The 19888-nt window shown below is 36.5% G+C and overlaps 1 pseudogene; it reads right to left on the reverse strand.

Moving 5' to 3' along the window:
- Positions 1-1576: 1576 nt before the first annotated feature.
- LOC112296491 (small nuclear ribonucleoprotein E-like) lies at positions 1577-1860 on the reverse strand (annotated as a pseudogene).
- Positions 1861-19888: the final 18028 nt, after the last annotated feature.

Genomic DNA, 19888 nt, shown 5'->3' on the forward strand with positions numbered 1-19888 from the left:
TGGACTCTTGGGATGCTTCCATATCTTGGTGATTGTAAGTCATGCTGCAGCGAACATAGAGGTGCTTATGTTCTTTTGACTTTGTGATTTGGGTTCTTTGGATATATTCCCAGAAGTGGGATCACTGGGTCAAAAGGCAGGTTCATTTTTATTTTTTTGAGGTATCTCCATACTGCTTTTCACAGTGGCTGCACCAGTCTGCAGTCCCACCAACAGTATGAAATAGTTCACCTTTCTCCACTTCCTCACCAGCACTTGTTTGTTGATTTATTGATGTTAGCCATTCTGACAGGTGTGAAGTGATATCTCACTGTGGTTTTAATTCGCATTTCTCAATGATTAGTGACATTGAGCATTTTTCATTTTTCTATTGAGCATCTGTATGTCCTCTTTAGAGAGATGTCTATGCAAGTCCTTTGCCCATTTTTTAATTTGGTTGTTTTTTGGGTGTTGAGTTTTGTAAGTTCTTTATAAATTTTGGATATTAACCCCTTATCAGATGTATCATCGAATATATTCTCCCATTCTTTGGGTTGTCTTTTTATTTTGTTGATGATTTCTTTTGCTATGAAAAACTTTTTAGCTTGATGTAGTCTCATTTGCTTCTTTTCTTTTCTTTTGTTTCCCTTACCTGGGGAGATATATCCAATAAAATATTGCTATGAGCAATGTTCAAGATTTTGCTCCCTATGTTTTCTTCTAGGATTTTCATAGCTTCAGGTCTAATATTTAAGTCTTTGATCCATTTTGAATTAATACTTGTGAGTGGTGTAAGAAAGTGGTCTACTTTGATTTTGCTGCATATATCTGTCCAATTTTCCCAAAACCATTTATTGAATAAACTATCTTTAACCCATTGTATATGCTTGCCTCCTCTGTCAAATATTAACTGACTAAAAAGCTGTAGTTTTATTTCTGGGCTCTCCATTCTGTTTTATTTCTGGGCTCTCCATTCTGGGCTCTCCATTCTGATCTATGTGTCTGTTTTTATGCCAGTACCATGCTGTTTTGGTTACTATGGCCTTATAGTATAGTTTGAGATTAGCTAGTGTGATTCCTCCTACTTTGTTCTTCTTTCTCAGGATTGCTATTGCTATGTGGGGCCTTTTGAGGTTCCACATAAACTTTTGAAGTATTTTTTCTAGTTCTGTGAAATTCATTATTGGAATCTTGAGAGCAATTGTGTTGAATCTATAGAGCAATTATGTTGAATCTTGATAGCAATTGTGTTGAATCTATAGTATGGACATATTAATGATGTTAATTATTCCTATCCATGACACAGTATGTGCTTCCACTTATTTGTATCTTCTTCAATTTCTTTCTTTAGTGTCATAATTTTCCAAGTACAGCTCTTTTACATCCTTCGTTAGGTTTATTCCTAGGTATTTTAGTCTTTTGTTTTAATAAAAATTACATAGCATTTATTGTCATCTAGTAATAACAAAAGTATAATCAAAACAATATGAATAAATGTTCAAGAACTACCTGCAACAAAGAACACCTAAAAATACAAACTATTGCTTCTCAACAATTTCTCTAATTGAAAATTAAAAAATGACTTCACTAGTCATTTCTAGTTGGAGACACTTTAGAGCAGAGTAATATTATCTCCTTTTAGCATGATCTGACCGAGTTGTTTTCTTGAATTGATCTTGTTTTAGAATGAGTCTCCTCTGCATCATCTAATGCAAGGTTCATGTATTCATCAAAACCAAAGATACAGCCCTCTATCTGCATATTCACTTGCTCACAAAGCCACACCTGAATCCAAGATCTTTTCTGCCAGTGTCTGAAGATAAGGTTGATGGGCTGTACCATCACCTTCTGCATTTTTTGGCCCTAGCCATGGTACGCCATGGTGGAAGCTGACAAAAGACCACACTAACCCACATGCTACCTCAAAAAGCTACTTCTGGGATCATTTTAGTCTTTTTGATGTAATCATGAATGGGATTGTTTTCTTAATTTCCCATTCTATTAGTTCATCCTATTAGTTTTATATAAAAATGCAACTGATTACTGGATATTAATTTTGTATCCTGCTACTTTGCTGAATTCATTTATTAGTTCTAGAAGTTTCATGGTGGAATCTTTGGGGTTCTCTATGGACAGTATCATGTCATCTGCAAAAAATAGCAGTTTTACTTCTTCCTTTCCAATTTGGATGCCTTTTATTTCTTCTTCTTCTTATGTGATTGCTGTGGCTAGGACTTACAGTACTTTGTTGAATATGAGAGATGAAAGCAGACATCCCTGTCTTGTTCCTGATCTTAAGAGAAATGCTTATAGTTTTTGCCCATTGACTATGCCACTGGCAGTGGATTTGTCATATATGGTCTTTATTATGTTTATGTATGTTCCCTCTTTGTTTTACTATGTTTAGGTTTTGTTTCCACTTTGCTGAGAGTTGTTATCAAAATTGGGTACTGGATTTTACCAAATATTTTTCTGCATCCATTGATATTATAGTGTATCCTTCATTTTGTTTAGTGGTGAATCACATTTATTGATTTGCAAATGTTGTACCAACCTTGCATTCCCAGAATAAATCCCACTTGATCATGGTGTAAGATCTTTTTAATGCATTGGTCTATTTGGTTTGCTAATATTTTGCTGAGGATTCTAGCATCTATATTCATTAAAAATATTGTCCTATAATTTCCTTTCTTTGTAGTGTCTTTATCTGGTTTTGGAATTAGGGCAATGCTGGCCTTGTGAATGACTTTGGGAGCCTTCCCTCCTCTAGAATTTCATGAAATAGTTTGAGAAAGAGAGGTGTTAATTCTTCTCAGAATGTTTGGTAAAATTCACTTGTGAAGACATCCAATCCAGTGCTTTTGTTTGTTGGGAGTTTTGTGATTACTGCTTCAGTTTCATTAAGTGTAATCTGTCTATTCAGATTCTCTGATTCTTCCTGATATAGTTTTGGAAGATTGGATGTTTCTAGGAATATATCCATTTCATCCAGGTTGTCCAGTTTGTTGGCATATAGTTAGTTGTTCACAGTATCTTCCTACCATCTTTTGTGTTTTTTTCCTACAATCCTTTGCAGTTGTTATTTCTATTCTTTCATTTCTGATTTTATTTATTTGGGTCCTTTCTTTTTTTCTTTATGAGTCTGGTTAAAGGTTTGTCGATGTTGTTTATCTATTTATAGAACCAGCTCTTGGGTTCATTGATATTTCGTATCTTTTTTTAGGGTCTATTTCATTTATTTCTGCTCTGGTCCTTATTAATTCCTTCCTTTTACTCACTTTGGGCTTTGTTGTTCTTTTCAAGTTCCTTTAAGTGTGAAGTTAGATGTTTATTTGAGCTTTTTCTTGTTTTTTGAGATAGGCCTGTAATGCTATGAATTTCCCTCATAAGATTGCTTCCCCAGTGTCCCAAAGATTTTGGATTATTGTGTGCTCATTTTCCTTTGCTTCAAGGTATATTTTGATTTCTTCCTTGATCTTCTTGGTGACCCATTCATGGTTTAGTAACATGTTATTTAGCTTCCATGTCCTTGCATGTGTTTTCAGTGTTTTTGTGATTGACTTCTAGTTTCATAGCATTGTGGTCAGAGAAGATGCTTGATATAATTTCAATCTTTTTAAGTTTATTGAGACTTGTTTTGTGTTCTAACAAGTGGTTATCCTAGAAAACTTTCCTCATGCCCTTGAAAAGTATATATATTCTGCTGCTTTGGGGTGAAATGCCTGAATATTTCAATTAAAACCATTTGATATAGTGTGTCCTTCAAGGCAGGTGTCTCCTTGTTGATTTTATGCCTGGAAGATCTATCCATTGAAGTCAATGGGGAGTTAAAATCCCCAACTATAACTGTATATCTGTCAGTCTCTCCATTTATGTCTATCAAGATTTGCTTTACATATTTAGGTGCTCCTATGTTGGGTGTGTAGTAAATGTCTACTACAGTTATATCCTCTTGTTGGATCAATCCCTTTATCATTATGTAGTGTCCTTCTTTGTCTCTTATGATAGACTTGGTTTTAAAGTCTATTTTATCAGATATAAGTATTGTTACCACAACTTTTTTTTCTCTTCTGTTTGCATGAAATATCTTTTTCCATCCCTTTACTTTTAGTCTGTGTGTACCTTTCAATCTGAGATTGATCTCTTGGAGGCAGCATATATTTGGGTCTTGTTTTCTTAATCATTCAGCCACCTTCTAGCTTTTGGTTGGAGCACTTAAGCTATTTACATTTAAGGTGATTATTGATAGATACATATGTATTGCCATTTTATTGTTAGACTGTTTTCCTCTGTTTTTTTTTTTTCCTTTCTCTTTTTCTTCTTCTTCTTCTTAAAGCAAGTCTGTTGGGAACCACCATGCCTGGTTTCAGAGGCTGTAACCCCTCATGGTTAAAGCTGAGTCAGAGTTGGGACCATAAGCCACTAAGGAGACAAAGCTTGTCTCCCTGGCAGGTGTACCACCTCTGCCCACTTCACCCTGCTTGGCCCTGAGCTTGGCCAGTTAGACGGGTAAGAATCCTCAAGGGAGGATCAACCTAAGACAGGCTCTGGTCACGGAAGAGGCCCACAGGGAAGGACTTGGGGGGCTGTGGAAAAAGGGGGTGATGGGCCCTCGCCCCTTGGCTTTGAAATAGCCTGAGTCCTCATTCTGTCTGCAAGAAGTCTCCTAATCTCTTGGCAGCCTTACTTCCCTTGCCTGACTTAAGCCTGAAGCAATAACAGAGGGCAGTGCAGTCCTGTGCTGGGAGGGGCGGATTCCCTGGGGAATCAGGCCTAACAAAAATACATACATTCCTGTGAAACCTACTTAATTTGTACCCTCAGTTTAAGAGATAAGGGTCCAGACCTGAGATAAGTCTGGCGCCTAAAGTTTTATGGCCCTTCTCCCCTTGAGAGAAACGGCCACCTTTCCTCCCCAAGCAGATAGTCTTTATCTTCATCCGTGGCAGACCGGGGGGGGGGGGGGGGGGGCTGCGTTAAAGCCCCCCGACACAAGTCCTTTAACATTTGTTGCATTACTAGTTTGGTGTTAACAAACTCCTCTAGCTTTTTCTTTTCTGGGAAGCTCCTTATTTCTCCTTTGAATTAATTGATAGCTTTGCTGGGTAAAGTAGCCTTTGTTGTAGGTCCTTGCTTTTCATCACCTTGAATATTTCACACCATTCTCTTCTGTCCTGAAATGTTTCTGTTGAGAAATCAGATGATACTGGTGCTCCCTTCTGTATAACTACCTGCTTTTTTCTTGGGGCTTTTAGGATCTTCTCCTTGTCTTTAAGTCTTGTCATTTAATTATGTTGTGTCTCAGTATAGGCCTCTTTGGGTGCAACTTGTTTGGGACTCTCTGAGCTTCCTGGACTTCTGTATCTTTTTCCTTCACCAGATTAGGGAAGTTTTAGGTCATTATTTCTTCAAATAGGTTCTTGATCCCTTGCTCACTCTCTTCTCCTTCTGGTATTCCCATGATGTGGATGTTGTTGCACTTCATGTTGTCCAAATTGTTTCTTAAGCTCTTCTCATTTTTTGAAATTCTTTTTTTCTTTTTGATGCTCTACCTAGGTTTTTTTTTCTACCTTGTCTTCCAAAACACTGATTCATCCTCTGCTTCATCTAACCCTCTGTTTCTTCCTTCCAGTGTATAATTTATTTGAGATATTGCATTTTTTATTTCTGACTGGCCCTTTTTTATGGTTTCTCTGTCTTTTTACATGCTTGAATTTCCTTACAATCATTACTCTAAACTCTCTGTCAGATAAATTGCTTGTCTCCATATCATATAGTTCCTCTTCTAGAGAATTGCCTGGTTCTTTCATTTGAGGTGTGTTTCTTTGTCTTCCCATTTTGGCTGCTTCTTTGTATTTTCCACCTCAGCTGTTAAACTAAGCAGCTGTTAAACTGATCAGTTGTTAAACTAATCAAGCTATGTTCAGCAGCCCTGCTTAAACTCCACAGAGTGGGGCAAAGTAATTCCTTAGTATGGGTCTATTGCTTCTCTTCAGGCTGGTGCCACTTGGAGGGAAGTGCTCTGCCTGAGGAAGATGACTCCTGCAGTATGGGGAATAACTCAGCATAGGGATCCTAGAGGCTGTTCCTTCAGTTTTCTCCCCAGAGCCACCATCCCCAGACTCTCCTTAAGTGTCTCTAGTGCACTCTGCCCTCCCTCTGCTATAGCCCAGGATAAGTGACAGTCTTATTGTGGTGAAGTGATTTCTTCTGTCTGTCCTTAGTTATAAGGCTTCTCTCTAACTAGTGTTCAGTTGGTTATTCAGGGTGATTTCTCTGCAATTTAGTTGTAATTCCAGATTTGTCCTGGAAGGAGGTTAGTGTAGTTTCCATTTACTCCTCCATTATTTTGATCTAAACTCTGTGTTTTACATACTCATAACTGTAAACCTGCTTTTTTTATTGTTGTTCAATTACATTTGTCTGCATTTTCTCCCCACCCTGCCACCCCACCCCAGCCAAACCCACCTCCCTCCCCCACCTCCACCCTCCCCCTTGGTTCTGTCCATGTGTCCTTTATAGTAGTTCCTGAAAACCCTTCTCCCCACTATCCCCTCCCCACTTCCCTCTGGCTATTGTTAGTTGTTCTTAACTTCAATGTCTCTGGTTATATTTTGTTTGCTTTTTTCTTTTGTTGATTATGTTCCAGTGAAAGGTGAGATCATATGGTATTTGTCCCTCACCACCTGGTTTATTTCCCTTAGCATAATGCTCTCCTCAGAAAACTAAAAATGGAACTGCCTTTTGACCCAGCAATTCCTCTGCTGGGATTATACCCTAAGAACCCTGAAACACCAATCCAAAAGAACCTAGGCACCCCAATGTTCATAGCAGCACAATTTACAATAGCTGAGTACTGGAAGCAACCTAAGTGCCCATCAGCAAATGAGTGGATCAAAAAACTATGGTACATTTACACAATGGAATTCTACACAGCAGAGAGAAAGAAGGAGCTTATAACCTTTGTAAACCTACTTTTGCTTCACCCTGTATGTTGCCAAATTCACACAGAAAGGAAGTTATGGTGTTGGTGATCTTTGAACATGGTTTTGTCATATCCAAAAGGTGACATCACACCCCTTCCTTCTAATCATATTAAGTTCACCATTGTTTAATTCATTTTTTTTTTATGAAAGAGAATCTGTTTCACTATGTTTTCAAGGTGCCAACTTGGAGTTCACTGCTATTCACTGCTATTCATCTATTCACTGTTACTAGGAAAAGCAAATAAACTATAGTTGAATTACATGAGTTCAGATGAAACTAATAATTGTAAAACCTAGTTTATCTAACTAAAAAGTAATAGATAATGAGAACAGTGTAAATTTTCACTTTACTACCGATTTCCTCTAAACATGTATAAATTCACTTGAAATTCTTCAAAAGGTAAGCAAAGGAGACTAGCCTAAATAACCTTTTCTAAAAACTATTTTTAGTACAGACTCTGATAAGTGTAATGATATTTGTAAAACAAAAATTCTCTTGGTGACAAGCGTAGCCAGTTGAAGGCATCTTTGAGGTCTGCCCTCTGCTTTACATCAGTACTTTATAGAAGTAGCCAGGGGTGCTTCTGTGTCTTCTGCTGCCTGGCCCAATTGTGAGCTGATAGAGAAAGTACACACCCCAGTCCCTGTGAAAGTACCCAAGGAGGGAAATACAGACAGCCTTAGTACACATTTCAACCAAATGTACACACACTTTAGTACTCACAAATTTACCAATGAATCTTCCTAAAATATTAAGGCACATAGTTTAAGAAAGCCTATGTTCAAGATATCCACTATCCCTTGTTCCTCAAAGTTATTCTGAGAGTTATGCATGACATTTGTGTTTCTAGTGAAATGACGATAGAAGAATTTAATTTGAATCTTAGGCATCCCTGTACTGCCTATCTTATTTAAAGTCATTATTGTATTTCATCAGTTTTAAAGTGCACTTTTTCCCCCTCATTTTAACATCTCTGACAGTAAGATATATCTCATAATTGATGAAGTTTTCTCATTGGTGTTGATCCAGGACACAGCTGTAATATAATTTTCATTGCTGGTGCATTCATGAATGTCTTAATTATTCCTTTTGATATAGTTGGACAATGGCATTCTGTGACTTTTTAATCAAGAAAAATCTTAAGAATCACTTGAAAGCATATAAATTCTAGACATTGTCTAAAAGCCTTCCTTTGACACGTTCTTGTGAGATCAACAAAGTGGCAGCATCAAAGCCTACAACTTCAAAGAAAGTCTCAGAAACAATGGTGGAGAACTTTTGTTGGCACAGAGGGTAATACTGTATGGATCAAAATGGATTTTGATAATTCTGAGTAGAAAAATGACTTGTAAGAGTTAGACTGTGAATGTGAAAATATTTTAAGAATACTTTAACCAATTGATTTTGCTTATGTTTTCCTTTTCAGAAGAGTGAACTGTGAATTTTAAAATTTTGATTTAAGTAAATGTAAAATAGATCTTTTGGTTGATTCAAAATAAAAATCTTAAGGGATAAAAATACATTATGTCATTGCTAATAATGTATTAACAATGCAAGAAAGTGAGTTCTTTTTCTTTCTTAGTGATAATAAAATAATGTTGCACTTTACAATCGAATTTGACATGGGTTGGTAATAATCTAAACTAAAGATGATCAGGGGTTAGCTTCCACAACAACTTCACTTCCTGTACCCAATTAATTACAAGACTTTGTCAATTTTGCTTCCAGAATATAGTTTTAATCTGACTACCTTTCTCCATTACTACTGTTTCTTCCTTAATTATGATTCTTATAATTTCCTCTGAGATTGTTACCATAGCTTTTATAGATATCTTTGCCCTGGGTCTTTTCCCAGACTAGTTCATTCTTCTCAACTACTGAGTGATTCACATGAAATGCAGTTACATTCTGGTCATTACTCCAGTTATCCCCCCGTTTCCTAAAGCACAGTGAATAAATGTACTGCAAGCATGCCCTCTCCCCACAGGCTAATGGCTAATCAATCAAAGTTCTTTTCCTCCTTTAGTTTATATGCTCAGTAAGGCAATGTTTATGTCTACCTTGCCAATCACTAAATTCAAAATCCTTAGCATACCACTGCACATAATATGGTCTTAATACATTTTTGTGAATAAAAAGATGAGCCAACTATGCTTCATAATTCATTTAAACACCAAACTTCAAGTAACAACTGTCTATCTTTTGGAGTTGGCACTTAAAGTTAACTACCCCAAACCTACAGGACAAAGTGCTAAACTCTTTAAAACAATGATCAGGGTCTTTAAAAGTCTGTCTTTATACTCTTTTATAGTCTCATTTCTTGTCCCTTTCCACGCTTATGGTACATTCTCATCACACCACTTGACATTTCCTGAATAGCCTTGCCAAAATTCCCAAGTTTTTCTGTGCTCCCTTCATACTGATAACATTATTACACTGAGTTAATTGAACAGGTGTCTGTTTCCCTCTAGAGAGTGAGCTCTTGAAGTAATTATACCATAGTCATTTTTGTGCCCTGTATACCTAGCATATTTTCCATCAGAAAAATGTGCTGAAGCAAAATGTTTATGGATGACACTGTCAGTCTCCTAGGGCTTCCCTGACAAACCACCACAAACTTGGTGACTTAAAATAGAAATGAATTCTTTCGAAGTTCCAAGGCCAGAAATCTGAAATCAAGGTGTTGTATGGGCCCCACTCCTTTCAAAGGGTCTAATGAGGGCTAATGAATTTTTTCTCACATGGAAGTAATTTAGATGATTGGCTTCATTTACAAAAAAGAAATTTGGATCTTAGTCAGATACACTGACCCAATGAAGGTCATAAACACCTTGAAGATAAGATTTAAACCCATTCTTCCCTTTCTAGGCTCAGGGTAATGTAGGTAGAGATACTTGCCTGGCCTTTCCCATTGTTTTCATGAACAAATCAACACGCCCAATTAGTTAACAACAAAAAAATTAGTAATGAATTGGAAGCACTCAGTCTTTAGTGGAGATGTGAATGTCCAGTTTCACATGGTCACTAAACACATCTCAGTATCTTTGTTCTTTGTCTTAGCATATAGTATGTGTTGATCAGAGGCTGATGTTGCACCTGCCTGAGATCTGCACCTTCAAAATTCAGTTTTTCTCCCATGAATAGAACTACCTATGAACTCTACTGACAGGTAGGTACAATTTTTTTATTTGTTTACCAGGAAATTAGAGAATTAAAGTTTGGCAGAGCAGGGCAATGGTGCCAATGTTAAGCAATTATTGTCAGTTTTGTCTGTTGAGTTCAAGATATATACTGATTCTAACATTGCATAAAATTCTCTTGGATCTTGTTAAAATTTAAAGTCTTATAATCTAGCAAAAGATGAGGAAAATTTATCAGTATGCATATAAATATATGTATGTTTAATTATATATTTTTAAATAAATTCAGTAGCAGAAATTTCAGGCTAATTTTCTCTCCTTGAGCAATAATTTATGGGTCCCCTAACTTTAGTTTCAATTTTCCTTTTTTTTGTATGCTTGATTATGCTATTACAGTTGTCCCATTTTTTCCTCCCCTTTATCCCCTTCCTCCTTCCCTCCAGTATTCCCGCCACCTTAGTTCATGTCCATGGGTCGTACATATAAGTTCTTTGGCTTCTCCATTTCCTACACTATTCTTAACCTCCCCCTGTCTATTTTGTGCCTACCAATTATGCTTCTTATTCCCTGTACCTCCCCCCCCCTCCCATTCCCCTCTATGTGATCTCCATTTCTGTGATTCTGTTCCTGTTCTAGTTGTTTGCTTAGTGTTTTCATTTTTGTTTTTAGGTTCAGTTATTGATAGTTGTGAGTTTGTTGTCATTTTACTATTTGTAGTTTTGATTTTTTTTCTTAGGTAAGTCCCTTTAACATTTCATATAATAAGGGCTTGGTGGTGATGAACTCCTTTAACTTGACCTTATCTGGGAAGCACTTAATCTGCACTTCCATTCTAAATGATAGCTTTGCTAGATAGAGTAATCTTGGATGTAGGTCCTTGCCTTTCATGACTTGGAATACTTCTTTCCAGCCCCTTTTTGCCTACAAGGTTTCTTTTGAGAAATCAGATGATAGTTTTATGGGTACTCCTTTGTAGGCAACTCTCTCTTTTTTTCTTGCTGCTTTTAAGATTCTCTCCTCACCTTTAATCTTGGGTAATTTAATTATGATGTGTCTTGGATCCAACTTCTTTGGGACTCTCCAGGTGTCCTGGACTTGCATGTCTAGTTCCTTTGCCAGATTGGGGAAGTTTACCTTCATTATTTGTTCAAATAAGTTTTCAATTTTTTGGTCTCCCTCTTCTCCTTCTGGCATCCCTATGCTTCAGATGTTGGAATGTTTAAAGTTGTCCCAGAGGTTCCTAAGCCTCTGCTCATTTTTTTGAATTCTTGTTTCTTCATTTTGTTCCGATGAATGTTTATTTCTTCCTTTTGTTCAGAATCATTGATTTGAGCCCTGGTTTCCTTCCCTTCACTGTTGGTTCCATATATATTTCTCTTTATTTCACTTTGTATAGCTTTCACTTCTTCCTTTATTTTGTGACTGGACTCAATCATTTCTGTGAGCATCCTGATTACCTGTTTTGAACTGTGTATCTGACAGGTTGACTATCTCCTTGTTTCTTAGTTCTTTTTCTGGAGTTTTGATCTGTTCTTTCATTTGGGCCATATTTCTTTGTCTTGGTACACTTGTTATGTTGGAAGGGGCAGAGCCTTAGGTATTTGCCAGGGTGGGGCAACTCACTATACTGAATTGTTATGCTTTCTGTGGGGGAGGGGCCAGAGAAGGAACAATGCCACTTGCTTGGCCTCTGCCCCACTTTCAGTCACTTCCCTTGCTTCCCGCAAGTGGATTGTGCCCTTTCAGGTGCTGATTCCCAGGTGTGTGGGCTTGTGTCTGTTCTAGGATCCTGTGGGTCCCTCCAAAGGGCTCTCCTGTAAGACTGGGAATTTCTCCCGTGCCTGCAACACCCACGGGTTTTTACAGCCAGACAGTTTTTGAGGCTTTAGTTTCCTGCACTGGAACCCTGGATTGTGCAGTCTATCTCACTCCCCAGTTGCTCCTTCCAGCTTATTCAGGCACAAATGTGGGATATCCCAGTCTGCCAGCCATGGCCTCGCTGCCCTGGCTTCCCATCTCCAGCCCTTCTACCAGCCTAGATGAATGTTTCTTTAATTCCTCAGTTGTCAGACTTCCATACAGTTAAATTTTGGGGCAGCTCTGGTTGTTTTTTTGTTTTTAAATTGGTTGTTATCCTTCTTTTGGTTGTGGGAGGATGCAAAGGCATATCTATTTACGCCTCTGTCTTGGCCAGAATCCACTTCATTCTAGTTTCAGTTTTCTTATTTAGGTTTCCACAAGTTAGTCATCATTTAGAGTCTGCATTTTTACTTGTAAGCAGGCCCTATGATCCCTTTAAATTTAGGTTTTTTGAGCTGTGAAAATGCTTATTAAAATAAACATGTTTTGTTTAATCTTTCCTAGTTGTCAGAAAACTGCACCCAATTCATGCTTTTGTTTTATTCATTGTCTTTGCCTTTGTTTATTTTTCTAGTGGAGTAAAACCTACGATTTCTTGTCTAAATTTTTTATAATAAAGTTGTGATTATTTTAACATTTCCATTATAGTCTGTGCCTACCTTATTTAGTTAGCAAAGTATCTTTGGGGATATTTAGGAGCTAAAAATTAAAAATTAGGTGGGGAATTAATTTTGTTTCTTGAATTTATTCGCAAAATATTATAGTTAGATTATTCTTTATTTTCCCATGTCCCAGTCAAATAATTAAAAAATTAAGTTATTAATTGTGTCCACTTGAGCAATATAAGCTTAATTTTATATAGTTTATAATGAATCTCTTTACATGTAAATCCTGATTAGAGCAAATATATTAAATGAATTCATTAAATCACATTTATTTCTAGTTTTTTAAACAGCATCAGCAATAAAACCAGTTTCCAGGAGGACTCCTTGGTTACTGCTTTGTGCCAGATATAAATAAAAATGCAAAAGTTTACCTTATATAGTCAGAAAATTGGCTTTGGATGACTTTATGTTCATGTAAATTAAAAGTCCATTTAAATTAAATTAAAAACTATTAATGTTTCTGAAGGTAATTGAGAAGGATTCCTTCTAAGATCATATGGATTCAATTTCCTCTTGTTTTTTAAATATAGATTATTAATCTTCATTTAAAATAATTATTAAAATAGTAATTTATTTAAACTTAGCTTTCTTATCAATTATTAAAACATGCATGATTCAAATATTAGCATATATGCAAATTTTTTAAATGTGGCAATATGGAATAATTTACTCCAGTGTTTGGGAAGCAATTCATGTAAAACCTGGTGCTGATTCTAATTTGATTAATATCTGGCTCATCATATGCATTTCCATTTTCAATGTTGACATGTATAAACAACAGGTGCTATGTCAATACACATCCAATAAATGTTTTTTTCATTACACTCTATATTTTTAGTACTCCTGTTCATCATAGGGGAAGAGTTGGATCTGTCTACATGAGCACATGCACATGCACCAACAGTTAAAGAAAGAGATTATAAACCAACTAAAATACCCAGACAAAAAAATGCATTAATAGCAGGGTTGAAATAAAAAGGGCATATGAAAATATAAGTGTTCTACTGATTACCAATCGCACTATTGTTCATTTGATCAATATTTCTTCTTTCCTATTCCCCTTAAAATCGTGGTTCTGCTTCAAACCTTTTACTAAAAACTGCTTTCCCTGAGATCACGATGAAGATTCTTCAAGAGGTTAGGAGGAATCACTGTATTAAAGGCTGCTCAAACCTCAGCTAGGATGGTAATTGAATCTACATCTCCAAAAAGGGACTTACGGGAAAAGCAACATCAGCATTCCACTGTGTCATGTCTATATGTAATGAAACAGAGTCTGTATCCCTAAAACTAAAGAGGCACTTTTTAGCATTCTTCTGAAATGTATGCCTTCTGATTCAAAGAGAAGAGGCTAGAGCTCAAGAATATTATCAAGTCAAGGCAACAGAAAGGGACTCTGAGATAATCAGCAAACCTGAAAATAGAAATGTCACATATTTTTCAGGAAAAGTATTACCCTCAAATGTACATAATTCAACTAATAAAGCAAAATTAATAACTCCAGAATAGGGAGCTTGCTCTGGCTAGGGTAACTCAGTGGATTGAGTACAGCCTGTGAACCAAAGGGTCACTGGTTCGATTCCCAGTCAGGGCACATGCCTGGGTTGCAGGCCAGGTCCCCAGTAGGGGGCACAAGAAGCCACCACACATTGATGTTTCTCTCCCTCTCTTTCTTGTTCTCATCCCCTCTCTCTAAAAGTAAATAAATGATTTTTTTAAAAAAGTAAGTTTAATCCTTTAAAAGAAAAGAATAGGGAATTTGTAAGAATTTATATATAATGACAAATAATGAAACAAGGCGTAAACAGAATTAAGTATGATTCAAAATTTCATTACAAAACTAATATAAAAATAAATATTAGAAAAGAAACTATGTAATATAAAGATTATGTTTTAATGAAATTATCTGGATCAAAAAATAATAGATTTCCCTAACAAGGAGAATAGATAGATAGGGAACCCAAAAGGAAGAAGTTTGTAAAATTGAAACTGGCCAGAGAAATATGCAACTAATTCATGACTAAAATTCTATATGGCTTTAAACTCTCCCAATACAGGAAAGATTTTAATATGAAACAAAATTAAAATAAATGCAATTATATGTTTTTTCCTACAATGGCTTCTATAAATATACAGTTAACATATTTTGGCCTCTGGGCCAAGATGGTTTCAAGTAATAGCAATAACAGATAATTCCTTGTTATGGAATGTGAGATTTTTTTGTTTTTTAAAAGGCAGAAAAACATACGAATAATAGAAGTTTTTTTAAAGTAGATTTTGTAGTTTCAGTAGAATTCAAGACAAACAAACAAACATTGAAAAATATACAACCCACAATGAAGATGTTACTTATGGACATTTAGATACATAAATATACATATGAAAACATAAATATATATATGAAAAATAGTTTATGAATACAAGGATTCATTGATAAAAATATCAGTAGAAGGAGGAGACCACACTACTTTATTGATCTTTGGCAAATTAAGGCAAAACATAAATAAGGGTAACACGTAAATACTAAAATTACAAAGTTTAATTTAAGAAATTGCGATGTCATTTTTTGTCCTATAATTGAGAATACTCAATTTTCAGTATCAATATTTGTGACATGGACACTCAATACCTTGTCCATATTACAATAAATATAAAAAATAATCTTTTAAAGTTTAAACAAAAAATTTTGCAAACAGAAGATTACTCTAATACTTAATTCAAAAATATTTAAAATAGAAATTCATGGTAGAGGGAGGGCTTATATTTAATTTTTGGAATTCAAATAAAATTTGTAAGCATAAGATTTTCATATTTGTTTAAGAGATATTGGTTTAAAAGTTTGATAAACACTATTTTAGAATTTAATTAAAATGAATATGTTATGTATGAAAACTCATAGGTATCAAGTCAAACTTAAAGTTATACTTAAATGTTTCTATTATTAACCAAAAGAATGCAAATAAATTACATACATTACTTAAAAAGGCAAAGAGAACACAGCCATGTTAAAAAATCAGTAGAAAAGAATTAAGTTTACTTATGGATATCAATTCAAAAGTCTTAAGTAAAAATGTTCAGTAAATTTGAAAATATATTGATGAAGGTGTAAATTAGTAGGAGGTAAAACTACTATATTTGTTTTAGTAAATCAAAGAAGAAAAATTTCACAGTCCAGAATAATGTTGAAAAAATTTTACTAAAATGGATGATAAATTATCAACAGGATCAAGAATTTCTATTTCTCACTGACTTCTGGTCTTATGCTTAATGGAGCATTTGTATTAAAGTTAATTAGGAATGAGGTGGTCTGGTACCACCATCTCTACTTATTTTTTCCTGAAATTCAAGCTAAAGCTATTGTAACTAAATGCAGCTCCAGCTGCCTGCCGCTGCAATAGCCAATATTTGAGAGGCAGGTGCTGATGTAAAAGAAAGTGGTTTATTCAGACATTGGTCATCTGGAAGATGAGGGACTCATATCTCAAAGCCCATCTCCCTATTTCAAAGCCCATCTCCACTTCTCAGTGGAAACAGGTTTTTATAAGCAGGGGGAGGCAAACAGAACAAGGAGATCAAGGGAAGGGTTTGAAAAGTTCTTTATGTGCCTATGAACACAGTCCATTCTGACAAGGCAAGTGATGGTCTGGTGTGCTTCACCCTGGTTTAGTCATCCTGGCTCCATGGTCCAAAGTCAGCAAATCTCCTGGAGCTAGGATGCCTGAAGGTCAGAGTCTGTACCTTTTGAAGTTAGTTCCTAGGATTCTTATACCAACATGCTGTTTATCTACAAGCTACATATTGGTCAGAGTCAGCACTTACAGATACAAAGTCAAAAGAATGGTGGGTGGGTTACAGTACCCCACTGTTACAATTCCCACTGTTACACTATGAAACAAACCAATAAAGAGGGAAGGAAAGACAGAAAGAAGAAAGGAAGGAAGGGAAGGAAGAGAAAAAAGAGTGAAGGAAGAGATCAAGAAAAAGAAACTGAGAGGTATAAATATTAGGAAAAAATGAAAATATACTTGATTATATATCATATTAGTGCCATAAGGAAATGTGAGCTATTAAGAAAAAAAGAAGATTTTTAAAATGAAAACAAAATTAAACTAGAAAATATTACAAAGAAAAAGATTTAAATGAATGAGCACTTATTTTCTACTTTTTTTTTTTTTGGTAAAATTCAATGTGGTTAATATATCAAGTCCCCGCTCTGCCCCACCCAGGTTAATTTATATGCTAAACTCAGTTCAAATAAAAATCTTAACAGAATATATAAACAACCTTATAGTACTTCTATTGTGTTTCTGGAAGATTACCATAGAAGCAAATACTGCAAGAAAAAAAAATAAATAAATAAGAAAGAATAATGGGAAGGAAATTGCCCTACTGATCTTAAAATATATTTACAAAATTACAGTAGTTAAAACATTGAGGTATAAGATTAGTCAAGCCAGTGTTATAAAATTAAAACTCGCAACAGAGGAGAACCAAGATGGCGGCGTAGGTAGACACACTGCGCCTCCTCGCACAACCAGAACTGACAGAGAATCGAACCGCAAGGGGGTCCGACACCAAGGAGATAAAAAATAAACATTCATCCAGACTGGTAGGAGGGGCGGACACGGGCACCAGGGTGGAGAGGACTCGCGTGGCTGTGGCTGACCAAGACTGGCGAGTGTGGGACGAACGGGGCAGGCAGTCTGAGCACTAGCAGACCCTACGGCCCCACATTCATGCAGATAAACCAAGAGGGCTGGACTCAGAGTGGCGGAGAGCAGGGCAGGCAGAGCGCGGGTAGCATATGGCAGCCCCACACTCACGCACAGATAAACCTGACGAACGGCAGGGAGCAAAGCAGACCCTGTAACCCAGGGCTCCAGCTCGGGGAAATAAAGCCTCAAACCTCTGATTGAAAGTGCCGGTGGGGGTTGGGGCAGCAGCAGGAGAGACTCCCAGCCTCACAGGGGAGGTCGTTGGAGAGACCCACAGGGGCCTAGAGTGTGCACAAGCCCACCCACTCAGGAACCAGCACCAGAGGGGCCCAGTTTGATTGTGGGTAGCAGAGTGAAAGATTGAAATCCGGAGGAGAGTGAAGCAGCCGCCATTGCTTCCTCTCGGCCCCTCCCCCACCTACAGCATCACAGCGCAGCCACCAGCGTTACCCCGCCCTAGGGAACACCTAAGGCTCCGCCCCTTAAAGTAACAGATGCGCTAAGACCAAAAAAAAAAAAAAAAAAAAAGGCCCAAATGACAGAACACTTCAAAGCTCCAGAAAAAATACAACTAAGCAAGGAAGAAATAGCCAACCTATCAGATGCACAGTTCAAAGCACTGGTTATCAAGATGCTCACAGAATTGGTTGAATCTGTTTGAAAACCAGATGAAATAATGAAGCCTATGCTAAGAGAAACAAAGGAAAATGTACAGGGAACCAATAGTGATGCGAAGGAAACTGGGACTCAAATCAATGGTGTGGGCCAGAAGGAAGAAAGAAACATCCAACCAGAAAAGAATGAAGAAACAAGAATTCAGAAAAATGAGGAGAGACTTAGGAACCTCCAGGACATCTTGAAACGTTCCAACATCCGAATTATAGGGGTGCCAGAAGAAGAGGAAGAACAAAAAATTGAAAACTTATTTGAACAAATAATGAAGGAGAACTTCCCTAATCTGGCAGAGGAAACAGACTTCCAGGAAGTCCAGGAAGCTCAGAGAATCCCAAAGAAGCTGGACCCAAGGAGGAACACACCAAGGCACATCATAATTACATTACCCAAGATTAAACGCAGGGACCTACATCCAAGATTACTGTATCCAGCAAAGCTATCATTTAGAATGGAAGGGAAGATAAAGTGCTTCTCAGATAAGGTCAAGTTAAAGAAGTTCATCATCACCAAGCCCTTATTCTATGAAATGTTAAAGGGACTTACCTAAGAAAAAGAAGATAAAAAATAGGAACAGTAAAAATGACAGCAAACTCACAGTTATTAACAACCACACCTAAAACAAAAACAAGAGCAAACTAGGCAAACAACTAGAACAGGAACAGAACCATAGAGATGGAGATCACATGGAGGGTTGTCAATAGGGGAGTGGGAGGGGGAGAGGGAGGAAAGGTACAGAGAATAAGTAGCATAGATGATAGGTGAAAAATAGACAGGGGGAGGGTAAGAATAGTGTAGGAAATGTAGAAGCCAAAGAACTTATAAGTATGACCCATGGACATGAACTATAGGGGGGGAATGTGGGAGGGAGGGGGTGGGCAGGATGGAGTGGAGTTGGGGGGGGAATGGGACAACTATAATAGCATAATCAATAAATATATTTAAAAAAACTCGCAACAGATGTATATGTTTTTAGTCATGTATAAATCATCAGAGGAGAAATTGATACTTCATCTCTAGGAACTTGCAGAAGCTACTTATTTCTATCTTTTGAACAAAAGCACATACAAAGATTATCATGTTTATTTGCAAGTGAAGGAATGAAAGCACTTAATGAGATTGAGTAAAGAATGAATGAAGTGTGCCCTGGCCAGTGTGGTTCAGTTGGTTGGGTGTCATTGTGGGTTCACTTCCAGGTCAGGGCACATGCCTGGGTTTCGGGTTTGGGTCTCATTCAGGGCATGTGCAGGAGGCAACTGATTGATGTTTCTCTTGCACATTGATGTTTCTCCTCTCTTTCTCACTCCCCTGCCCTTCTCTAAAATCAATAGAAGAAAGAATTTCTTTTTTGTAAAAGAATGAATGAAGTGTAAAGAGAGAAATTAAAAATCTACATATATTAGAAAGGGCACATGAAGTAATTCTATACTTCTTTTAGTAGCTAGTAAGTAAGGGAAACTTCCCAAATTAAGTTTTTGGTTAAAAAAACATGAAGTAGCAATATATCTTCTAAATTTATATTTTTCAAATATTTCTAATTCAAGAACCAATAGAAATGATAAAAGATCATCTTTTAAATGATAAAGAAATCCACCTTTCTAAACAATTATTTAACTTTTTCACAAGTAGCAGCCTCAAAACAGCTCCAGGATTCTTTGTTCCCAAAGATTTTGTTAAAGTCTTTGGTAAGCTCATTACAATGGAAGCAAAGCTGACCTTAGAGTGCAGTAATTTATTATTAAGGCCTCTCTACAAAATAAACTTTAAAAGTAACAAATGGAGTTTTATTGTCAAAAATCTTATCAAAAAATAAGCATGCCACCTGAGGACTTCATAAGAAAAAAACATTGACTTTGCTCTGGAAGTTTTT

This window comes from Desmodus rotundus, chromosome 7, assembly GCF_022682495.2.
Source record: "Desmodus rotundus isolate HL8 chromosome 7, HLdesRot8A.1, whole genome shotgun sequence".
Taxonomy (NCBI): domain Eukaryota; kingdom Metazoa; phylum Chordata; class Mammalia; order Chiroptera; family Phyllostomidae; genus Desmodus; species Desmodus rotundus.